Raw genomic sequence first — 12651 nt, forward strand, 5'->3', positions numbered from 1 at the left:
AATGTACCTTAGGAAAACTTTTGTGACTTAAGTGCCCAGTGTCAGTGACCTGACAGGACAGAGTGGGGGAAACTCGGAGTACAAGGGGGCTGTTTGGGTCACAGTTGCCATCAATACCATAGTCTGTGCCCGCTCTCAGGTACCATCTTTCTTTTCTCTAAAGAGCCCTGGACATTAACTCCCTCTCTTGTTTCTCTTCCTCAAGGTCACAGTCTCAGTCTCCTGTTACTCCAAAGGACCTTCTCTCTTTTTACTTAAAAGCATCAGGGAAAGTCAAAAGCCTGTAGAAGAGCTAAGGGTAGATTTTTTCTTTTTGGTAGAGTGAATTGTATTATATAAGCTAGGACAATTTGGGAAGATTTTTATTATTAATAATTGTGTTAAGACAATAGGCATAAACCGCAACTCTCATCCTGAGACTAAAGTCAGATTCCCCCATTTTTCAGAGGAAAGGGAACTCTGTGATTTGCTCTTTTCCTCGCAAGGCTCCAGGCTACTGGATGAGGACAGCTGAGGCCCCGGCCTGCTGAGGTCTAGGGCTGCGGATGGTCAGGCCAGGAAGAAGCTGAGCCGCCCCCTGATGCTGCGGGAGATTAGCATGTTTGTTTCTACTCTGTCTCCTGCTGTTTTAGTTCGTTTATTACAAGGCTTGCTCTACACTCACTCTAAGGTGAGGCAAAAAGTGGGGCCTTGGATGTGGGTGGGCTGAAAATCCTGGCGGATAACACAGGTCAGCGTGGAGCTGGGAGAGGTCTTCCCGGGTGAGGCTGATTGTTCTTAGGTGGCCTTTTGTTCAGGGTCTCAATGTATTTCCAAATGGATAGAGACTTGGTGTTCCAGCATTATCACAACTGGGGTCATCCAACACTTCCCTGCAAATCGTAGACTAAAGCACAAAACACAGATTTACCTTATTAGGTTGCTTTGGAAAACTCAAAAGAGCTCAACACGTGAGTTTTCCATTTGGCACCAGTGTAAGGCTTACTAGACAACAATTGAGATATCTGGCTAATGATCTGAGCCCAGTGGTGCTGTCGCCTAATCATGCGTCAGCGTCAGCGTCACCTGGAAGGCTGGCAGACACAGAGCGCCGTGTCCCACATTGTGGGTTTCTGGCTCAGTAAGTCCTGGTGAGAGCTGAGCATCTGCATTTTAACAAGCTCCCAGTAATGCTGATGCTCCTGGTCTGAGGCCCATATTTTGAGAACCACTGCTCTAAAGCTAACGCTATTTCGCATTTAAAGTCAGGCAATACCAGCGAGCTCCTTATATCTTGTAAATCTTGTAGCTCAGAATGGAAGAATTCAATTGGTTTTGTGATTACGTGGAGCTTTGAGAATAAAATGTTCACTGTCAAGTTTAGAGTCACCTGGATTGGAATCTCTGCTTTTTCCCTTGTGGAAATTTTTGGTACCAAGATTTCATTGCTGCAAAATGGTACTTGTACTTTATGGCAGGTTTGTTGGAGGATTAAAGAAGAGATCGCTTGTAAAATTCCTACTGTTTACACCCTAGAATGGCTACTATCAAAAACCCAGAAAATGACAACTGTTAGCGAGAAAGTGGAGAAACTGGAACACGTGTACATTGTTGGTGGGATTTTGTACAGCTTCTGCAGAAAAGAGTACAGATTTCCTTTAAAACGTAAAAATAGGTCCACATGATGTAGCAATCCCCTGAGTGCATACCCATATGAATTGTAAGCAGGGTCAAGAGGAGACATTAACATTTGCACACACCCATGTTCACAGAAGCTCTGTTCACAGTAGTCAAGAGGTGGAGGCAAGTCCAAGGTTTATTGAAGGATGAATGGGTGAACAAAACATAGTGGAAACATAGGAGAGAATATTTTCAGCCTTAGAAAAAGAAAACAATCCTGTCACATGCTACAGCATGGAAGAACCTTGAGGATATTATGTTACCTGAAATAAACTAATCACACACACATACACAAACAAATACAAATACTGTTATCTAAAGTAGTCAAGATGGAAAGTACAATGGTGGTTTCCAGGAAATGAGGGGAAGGGAAAAGGGGATGTGTTTAATGGGTATAGAGGTCCATTTTTTGCAAGTTGAAAAAGTTCTAAAGATGTTTCACAACTACATGGATATACTTAACACTGGACTGTACACTTAAAAATGATAAGGACGGTAAATTTTATGTTATGTGTTCTTTTTTTCACCAAAATTAAAACAACAACACATTTACCACAATGTGCAGTACATGATAGCAATAATAAATGTAGCTCAGAATGGAAGAATTTCTTCTCTGCCCTTCTCTCTACCCATCCAATTTTCTACTTTTCCATATAAAAATTGTTTCATAATGCCTCAAGGAAACTTTCTAAAATATGTAGGGTGTATCCTTAGAAAATTGTCATCAACTCTTAACTAAGCATATGAATTTTTAAAACAGTCTAAAATAATAACCAAGATGCCCATTAGAAGCAGAAATAAACACAACGAATTGTGGCTTACTTGCGCAATGGAATAATACACAGCAATGAAAATGAACAGAATTGAGCCACACGCAACAGTAAGAATGTGTCCAAGAAATGTAATGTTGACCAATTCATACAAAGCATAAAAAGGTACAACTGAGCTATGTTGTTGGAAGTGATAATGGGTTATCCATGCAAGGGTGGGAGGGTTACTTCAGGGAGGCACGAGTGAGATTTCTGGTGACGTTTTGTTTCTTCAACTCCATGCTGGCTGCATAACTGTGTTCATTTTGTGAAAAAGCATCAGGACGTACCACTAGTATACATCATAAGGGTCCATCCTGAGGTATGTACACATACATATATTTATGAATGGATGATATATTTCAATCAAACTTAAACCAGGAGATTTCCATCATGGAATGATTTTATCTAATGACTTCACCCACCTACATTTGCCGTGTAGCAGGCCACAGAGGGTGACTATTATCAGAGAGAAAAAAGAAAAGGCTATTTAAATAAATGACATCTACCAATTTTCAACAGTAAAAGTAACCTGATGCTTCCAGGATGACTTGCAGCTTGGGAGAACATGTGTCTTAAATTAGACTCTTGATTTATAAACACTTGGCCTTTAAGAAGCATTAAGAAGGGAAGAATGCAAATAATGGACTATTGGTACTTATCTGACAGATGGTTTTTGTTGTTGAGGAGGATGACGATGATGAACACGCAGTTACAGCAGTAATTGGGCTTAAATAAAGGATGGTATGCAGACCCCAAACCCACAAGATGAAACACGTGTCTAAGTGTTCTCTCTAAATCGCCCATGCTTGCTAATACAGCTGACTCTTCTCAAGTACTGCCCCGTTTCCACGTGTGTATTTTGCATACTTTTAGGCATCGGCTCAGCCTGAACAAGGTAGTAGGGAAATGTCAGGAAAGAGGCGACCGGGCCTTGACTGGCACACACAACTGTGAAAGGTATTAATTACACGGGAGAACATTACAGGCTATCTGGGAAGTTTAGTTTTCTTTTTATACATTGTGAACGGAAATAAGATTTATGACTGATGTTGTAAAGAATTATCACATTTTGAACTCAATGATATGTGCAGAAACGGGCAATGGAACACTTAAGTGAGACCGTGCATCATGTTTGAAGAGCATTTTTTATTTCTCAACAGGTATTTAAAAGCCTATCGATGACATTGTCAACACTAGTCATAAAGGTCTCCTTACTTCAGGGATCAGACAAGTGGCTCTTGTAAGGACAGGGGAAGAGGGTGTAATTCAGCATGAACAAATGATTTAAAATAGGTCTTTGCCAAGACCCTTGACTCATCTTGCTATTACGGATGGGGCAGTGGTAGGGTGTGGCTAAACAAAATTCTGAACATATAGTGACATCTTTGGACATCTTTGTGTCACATGAAGAGGGTGCAAGCTGGAAGTGCATTGTGAAATGTTGTTTCCTTCACATTTGCAAGTTCACAGCAGTCAGACTCCCAGACTGGAGAAGGGGAGTCGGGCTGCACACGCTGCCTTCCTATCTGCGAATTTTGCCACTGGGCTTCCATATCCGTGAAACATTCCACCTTCATAATGCCTCATGAATACAGAGTTTTATCTTTCTTTTTTTTTTATTAAGGGAACTGTTATATTTTGAGGTTTGGAGTAGATAAAATCAACATGCAGAGGGACACAGACATGATAGTGTCTTATTTAATAGAAATGTTAAAACAATGTAGTGAAAGGTTCATCAACAAACTTCAGACACATCAGAGTCTAGGCCAGTGAAACAGGAACAGGCTCAGCATTACCAGTCAGCCTTGGAACAAAGAAACCATTTAATGGCACTTTATATCTTCATTTTAATTAGAGTAAACTTACAGGGCATATTTTCAGCATTTCTGAGTTACGCACTTTAAAAGATGACTTCTCAAGGGGTGGAATTTAAATCCTGCATTTTAAATGTGTAGGACTGAGTTGATTAACACCAAATAAATTTATAGAAATGCGTTTTGCAGTTATTCACTAACTGCCTGACAAGTGAAGAGAATTCCAGAGGATATATGAGACTATAAAAATCACTCAATTTTGAAACTGAAAAATTTTTATTTTGTAATTTTAAATTAATTGAGGCTAATGTAATGGGTTAAATTGCATTTGGATATTTAAATGCTAATGTCAGAAACAAACCCTATCGAATATTTATGAGTAAATTCTATTCTGAAAAAAAAATGAGTGTGTTTTACATGCTGTGCTTGGGGAAAATATACGAAGTTTACTAAGATCTAGATTGTGCCGTTAAAGTAGAAGAGGAGGGACAATTATTCACAGCAGATATTTGGACAGAATTCTTCATTTGGATATAGATGATCTCAAGAGTTTCAGGGAGGAAAAGTGGGAATTAAGTTCCTTCCCAAATGTGCTATCTTTTATTTGTTTGTTTGTTTATTTTTAATTTTAATTTTAATTAATTAATTTATTTTTATTATTAAATCATAGCTGTGTACATTAATGTGATCATGGGGCACCATACACTGGTTTTATAAACAGTTTGACACATTTTCATCACGCTGGTTGTCAGCCTCCCTTCCTGGCATTTTCTTAGTTATTGTGTTAAGACGTTTACTAAGTTTAACATATACCCTTGTAAGATGCACTACTGGTGTAATCCCACCAATCACCCTCCCTCCGCCCATTCTCCCCTCCTTCCCCTCCCTCTCCCCCTTCCCCATATTTTTAGGTTATAACTGGGTCATAGCTTTCATGTGAAAGCCATAAATTAGTTTCATAGTAGGGCTGAGTACATTGGATACTTTTTCTTCCATTCTTGAGATACTTTACTAAGAAGAATATGTTCTGACTCCATCCATGTAAACATGAAAGAGGTAAAGTCTCCATCCTTCTTGAAGGCTGCATAATATTCCATGGTGTACATATACCACAATTTATTAATCTATTCGTGGATCGATGGGCACTTGGGCTTTTTCCATGACTTAGCAATGATGAATTGGGCTGCAATAAACATTCTGGTGCAAATATCTTTGTTATGATGTGATTTTTGGTCTTCTGGGTATATGCCTAGTAGAGGAATTATAGGATTGAATGCCAGGTCTATTTTTAGATCTCTAAGTGTTCTCCAAACATCTTTCCAAAAGGAATGTATTAATTTGCATTCTCACCAGCAGTGTAGAAGTGTTTCCTTTTCTCCACATCCACGCCAACATCTCTGGTCTTGGGATTTTGTGACATGGGCTAATCTTACTGGAGTTATATGATATCTCAAGGTAGTTTTGATTTGCATTTCTCTGATGATTAAAGATGATAAGCACTTTTTCATATGTCTGTAGGCCATGTGCCTGTCTTCTTCAGAGAAGTTTCTCTTCAAGTCCTTTGTCCAGCCTGCGATGGGATCACTTGTTCTTTTCTTGCTTATATGTTTGAGTTCTCTTGTGGATTCTGGTTATTAAACCTTTGTCAGAGACATAACCTGCAAATATCTTCTCCCATTCTGAGAGCTGTTTGCTTGCTTTACTTACTGTGTTCTTGGCTGTGCAGAAGCTTTTTAGTTTGATCAGGTCCCAGTAGTGTATTTTTGAAGCTGCTTCAATTGCCCGGGGGGTCCTACTCATAAAATACTCGCCCAACCCAATTTCTTCAAGGGTTTTCCCTGCACTCTCTTCTAGTATTTTTATAGTTTCATGTCTTAAGTTTAACTCTTGAATCCAGTGAGAGTCTATCTTAGTTAATGGTGAAAGGTGTGCGTCCAGTTTCTTCTACAGGTTGCCAGCCAGTTCACCCAGCACCATTTGTTAAATAGGGTCTCTTTTCCCCACTGAATGTTTTTTTTTTTTTTTTTTTTTTTGTAGAGACAGAGTCTCACTTTATGGCCCTTGGTAGAGTGCCGTGGCCTCACACAGCTCACAGCAACCTCCAACTCCTGGGCTTAAGTGATTCTCTTGCCTCAGCCGCCCGAGTAGCTGGGACTACAGGCGCCTGCCACAACGCCCGGCTATTTTTTGGTTGCAGTTTGGCTGGGGCCGGGTTTGAACCCACCACCCTCGGTATATGGGGCCAGCGCCTTACCGACTGAGCCACAGGCGCCGCCCCCCACTGAATGTTTTTAATTGGCTTGTCAAAGATCAAATAATGGTAAGTAGCTGGATTCATCTCTTGGTTCTTTATTCTGTTCCGGACATTTACTTCTCTGTAATTGGGCTGCAATAAACATTTGTTACTGTGCCAGTACCATGCTGTTTTGATCACTATCGATTTATAGTATAGTCTGAGGTCTGGTAGCATGATTCCTCCTGCTTTGTTTTTATTTATGAGTAATGTCTTGGCTATTTGAGTTTTTTTCTGATTCCATATAAAACGAAGTATTATTTTTTCAAGATCTTTAAAGTATGACAGTGGAGCTTTAATAGGGATTGCATTAAAATTCTATATTGCTTTGGGTAATATGGATATTTTAACAATGTTGAATCTTCCCAGCCATGAGCATGGTATGTTTTTCCATTTGTTAACATTTTCAGCTATTTCTTTTCTTAGAGTTTCATAGTTCTCTTTATAGAGATCTTTCACGTCCTTTGTTAGATAAACTCCCAAATATTTCATCTTCTTTGGCACTACTGTGAATGGAATAGAGCCCTTAACTGTTTTTTCAGCTTGACTGTTGTTGCTATATATAAAGGCTACCGATTTATGAATGTTGATTTTGTAACCTGAGACGCTGCTGTATTCCTTGATCACTTCTAAGAGTTTTGTAGTAGAATCCCTGGTGTTTTCCACATATACAATCATATCATCTGTGAAGAGCAAAAGTTTGATCTCTTCTGACCCTATATGGATACCCTTGATCGCTTTTTCTTCCCTAATTGCAGTGGTAAAACTTCCATTACAATGATAAGAGCAGTGGAGACAATGGGCAGCCTTGTCTGGTTCCTGATCTGAGTGGAAATGATTCCAATTTAACTCCATTCAATACAATATTGGCTGTGGGTTTGCTATAGATGGCCTCTCAGTTTAAGAAATGTCCCTTCTATACCAATTTTCTTAAGTGTTCTGATCATGAAGGGATGCTGGTTATTATCAAAAGCTTTTTCTGCATCAATTGAGAGAATCATATGCTCTTTGTTTTTTAATTTGTTTATGTGCTGAATTATACTTATAGATTTACGTATATTGAACCAGCCTTGAGACCCTGGGATAAAACCGACTTGGTCATGATGTATAATTTGTTTGATGTGTTGCTGGATTCTGTTTGTTAGGATCTTGTTGAATATTTTTGCATCTATATTCACTAGTGATATTGGTCTATAATTTTCCTTTCTTGTTGGGTCTTTTCCTGGTTTGGGGATCAGGGTGATGTTTGCTTCATAGAACGTGTTGGGTAGTCTTCCTTCTTTTTCTACATTTTGGAACAGGTTGTGTAATATAGGTACCAATTCCTCTTAAAGTTTTGGTAGAATTCTGATGTGAAGCCATCTGGTCCCGGGCTTTTCTTTTTAGGGAGATTTTGTATGGTTGATGCTATTTCAGAACTTGATATTGGCCTGTTCAACATTTCCACTTGATTCTGGCTAAGTCTTGGAAGGTGACGTGCTTCCAAGTATTGGTCAATTTCCTTCAGATTTTCATATTTCTGAGAATAAAGTTTCTTGTAATATTCATTAAGGATTTTTTGAAATTCTGAGGAGTCTGTTGTTATTTTGTCTTTGTTGTTTCTGATTGATGAGATTAGAGATTTTACTATTTTTTCCGTAGTTAGGTTAGCCAAAGTTTTATCTATTTTATTGACCTTTTCAAAAAACCAACTTTTTGATTTATTGATCTGTTGTATAATCCTTTTGTTTTCAATTTCATTTAATTTTGCTCTAATTTTGCTTATTTCTTTTCTTCTACTGAGTTTGGGGTTGGAATGTTCTTCCTTTTCCAGTTGCTTGAGATGTCCCATTAAGTTGTTAACTTCCTCTCTTTCCATTCTCTTGAGGAAGGCTTGCAGTGCTATAAATTTCCCTTTTAGGATTGCCTTTGTGGGATCACAGAGGTTCTGACAACTCATGTCTTCATTGTCATTTTGTTCCAAAATTTTGGCAATTTCCTTCTTAATCTGATCTCTGACCCAGCTATCTTTCAGCATAAGGTTATTTAATGTCCATGTTTTTGTATGAGTATGCAAATTCATGTTGTTACTGAGTTCAAGTTGTATTCCATGGTGGCCCAAGAATATGCAAGGAATAATTTCTATTCCTTTAAATTTACTGAGGTTAGACTTGTGACCTAAGATGTGATCAATTTTGGAGTATGTTCCATGGCTGGTGAGAAGTATGTGTATTCAGTTTTGTTGGGATGAAATGTTCTGTAGATGTCTGCTAAATCCAAATGTTGGATGTTCAGGTTTAAATCTAAAATTTCTTTGCTCAGCTTCTTATTGGAGGATCTATCTACACAAAATTTCCAATGTGATTTCATTTTTTTCACCTGACACTTCTTCACTGTGTTTTCAGAGGACATTTTCTCTACTATCAGCTGGCCTATTCCCAGAATCATCCATTAATTAATTCAAGAAACATTTATGAAGTCCCTACTGTGGTTCCATGCTTTCCTGTGCTCGGGAAATACTTTGTATCTTGTCCTCATGAAGCTTATATTGCAGTTAAAAAAAAGTAATAATAGATTTCAGAGTATCATTCAAATAAACTTGTATATATTTATTCATTTAATCCTCACAATATTTTTTAGGTGTTTCCGTTTTTCAGATGAGGCAAATGAATAACCAAATGACTTGCCCAAGGTGGTGGAGCTATTAGATAGCAGAGTAAGGACTTGAATGCAGGCAACTTGGTGGTCTCCTCTCTGATCCTTGCCACTATGCTATGCTTTTACATGTATAACAGCTAAAGAAAGATACCAGTTTTGGATGGTGATAAGAATTACTAAAAAAATACCATAGGGTAAAGGAATACAGAGTTATATAGGAAGCTGTGAGGGTTCAGATATAAAAATGAGGGGGAACCTCAGCAGACACCTGAGCCAAGTGATTGCATGACCCTGTAAGGACTGAGAAAGTGTCCAACAGAAAAGCAAGCCCTGACGGGCTTCTTCAAGGAATAGCAAGACACAGGCTGGCTAGAGACGAGTGAGTGACTGGTTGGGTGGTAGGCATGCCAGATTATGCTGGGCCTTGTAGATGGTTCTGAGTTTTATTATTGTAATTTGATTGGATGCCATGGGGAGTTTCATCGTAAAAAGATCACCTTATATAGGTTGGAATAAGCACTTGCCCATGTAGATAACAGCTTAGAAGGTAAAACTGCTGCAAACTTCTCATTTATTATAGAAGCTCAATAGAAAGACTTTAAGTTCTCTGATTCAGATGGCTTATAACAACACTTCCCCACATTTGTACAGATAATCAGGAGTTATTATGTGTATATAGTTATCCCTCAGTGTCCCATGGCATTGGTCCCAGGACCCTCTTTCCCATATAAAAATCCACAAACTCTGAAGTACAAGGGCATAGTGTTTGCATAAACATATGCACATCTCCCAAATACTTTAAATAATCTCTAGGTTACTTATAACACCGAATACAAAGTAAATGCTATGTAAATAGTTTATTATACTGTACTTTTTAAGGACTAATGACAATAAAAAGGAAGTATATATTTAGTATACATTCAGCACAGATGCAATCATGCTTATTTTTTTTCCAAATATTTTCGGTCCATGGTTGGTTGAATCCATGTGTACGGAATTCATGGCTGTGGAAAGTGGGCTGGCTGTTTAAGGGAGATCTATTTCATCCTTCACTATGAACTATGTTTTTTAAAGTAAAGAAAGCTGCATTGTGTAAGTAATCTTACAAGTCTTACATAAGGATATTAATAATTTAATGAACTCATACTCAAGGGGGAAAATGTTCTTGAAATGTGTTAGGATGAATTTTCAAGGGAAAGACCTAATTAGTGGTGTCTGAAGCACATGTCATCACATTTAGAAAACAAGAACTATTCCCTGTGGACAGAACGGTAAGTTGGATTTTGAAGCATTAACTACTCCAGTTAATATGTATGATTAATGAGCAATATGTCAGTTGGCTGCCCTAACTCAAGTAAAAGACCTTGCAGAAAAAAAAAAAAAAAACACCAAAAGGTTATTTAAACTCATATACAAAAATATGCAAATATAGTTTATTATCTCATTTATATTATGATCAACCAATAACTTAGTGTCCCTCTGGGAAATAATGCAATAGTTTGAACATTTTAAAAATAGCAGGATCAAAGATACAAACATGTCCTTAAAGTAATAGATGACTAAGGGTTCCAATGACCTTGCAATTGAGAATGCTGAGAAGTTAGCGAAAGAAAAAAAACCCTCAGTCATGAATCATGGCTGTCAAAAATCAACAATGGAGAAAAAAGGCATACATTTAAGTTTGTATTTTTTATTACATATGATAAAGTAATTTTGCTTTTCCTTACACATAATAAAATATTTTTTACCTGATGATTATTTGGAGAAATTCAAATTGAAGATGCATTATTTAAATTAATTCAAAGGAGAAAACATATGTAGGTAAAATCTAACTGATGTCTAGATCTCCAGAGGCAAACAGAAAAAAGAAAAACAAGCAGTCATTTATGAGATTCTAAACATAAAATTACATAGTAATATTCACACATTTGTTTGGGAATTTGAATTCCTAAAGACAGAACCTTAATATAAATCTTTCAGAATCATCAATAACTAAAAACGTAAGAACTAATGTTGGAAACAATCAAAATTACAAACTTGTTTACTACTAGAGTAAGAAATCAGCTGCCATTAAGGAACACAAATAACTAAGAAAATAAGGAAAACAGACAGGGCGGCACCTGTGGCTCAGTAAGTAGGGCGCTGGTCACATATACTAAGGGTGGCAGGTTTAAACCCAGACCCTGCCAAACTGCAACAAAAAAATAGCCGGGTGTTGTAGCGGGCGCCTGTAGTCCCAGCTACTTGGGAGGCTGAAGCAAGAGAATCGCCTAAGCCCAGGAGCTGGAGGTTGCTGTGAGCTGTGACACCACGGCAGTCTACTGAGGGCAACAAAGTGAGACTCTGTCTCTAAAAAAAAAAAAAAGAAAGAAAGAAAGAAAAAGGAAGAAAACAGACAATCTTCTATCAATGATAAGCATTTTCCCTATTTACTAAGTGCTTATTATATGCTACATATTGGAGAGTAAAGAGAAAACTACACATGGATCCTGCCTTGCAGGGATATAGTCTGATATTAGAATATTTCTTTTCTTCCCTCTGTATTAATTTTGTTGCACACAGAAAAATGCAGATTATTTAGAGAGACTTATAAAAAGAGCATAGTATTTCACCATTATTTCCCAGAGCTGTAAGTTGCATTCAACCTGGTCATGAGTTAGGGTTGCAATATTGCATAATTAGGGTAGCAGTATTCCCAGGGCGGCATACTTTAAAATGGGGTGTACTTGTTGCCTATGGTCATGTTATGTTTTAGAAAGGTGAATATTAAGCTGAGGTGAATATGGTTTCTAACTCATGTAGTTACAACAAAAATAATTGATCATTGCCTTAATAAAAAAAATAGGATGGAGTAAATGTGCGCTGTATTGAGAAACCAAAGACCTGGTTGCAGGTATGGCTTCTTTTATTTAATAATTAAGCAAATCTGACCAAGTTGCATATCTCTCAGCCTCATCCCTCTGCACCTTAGGATAAAAAAAGGAATAAAGTTAATGTCTAGAGACAGTCAGCTGGAATAGATGAACTCTTGAAAGGCATTTTCTTTAAGGGAAATATTTAAGTGTGAAAAGGCTTTCTATAGTCTATTTCCTATTGTGAGACTATCAACTCTGTGAGGGCAGGTGTGGTACCTGACATGGAATGAACTCTCCGTAAATGTCTACACACACTTCTGTACAGAAGATTCTAAGCTTTCCCAGAGGAGTTAAACTGCATGGGGGCATGAAGAAGGCGGTTGAACACATTCAGATGTACAGTTAGTGGATCAATTACCTTCTTAGAAAATACTCAAGAAAAACACAACCAAATGTCAATTTGAAGTTGGGTATTATTGAGCCCAATCTACTGGCCTAAAATAAAGCTTACATTGAGGGTGCTGTCTGACACAAGTATGTCAACATGGATAACTTGTGGATGAGCTATGTCACCAAAATGT

At 37.9% G+C, this 12651-nt stretch overlaps 1 protein-coding gene across 3 annotated transcripts in view; it reads right to left on the bottom strand.

Moving 5' to 3' along the window:
* Nucleotides 1-12651, bottom strand: part of COL19A1 (collagen type XIX alpha 1 chain) — a 358807-nt gene that overhangs the window by 126038 nt on the left and 220118 nt on the right. The window lies entirely within an intron of this gene.

Source organism: Nycticebus coucang, chromosome 9 (genome assembly GCF_027406575.1).
Source record: "Nycticebus coucang isolate mNycCou1 chromosome 9, mNycCou1.pri, whole genome shotgun sequence".
Lineage (NCBI taxonomy): Eukaryota > Metazoa > Chordata > Mammalia > Primates > Lorisidae > Nycticebus > Nycticebus coucang.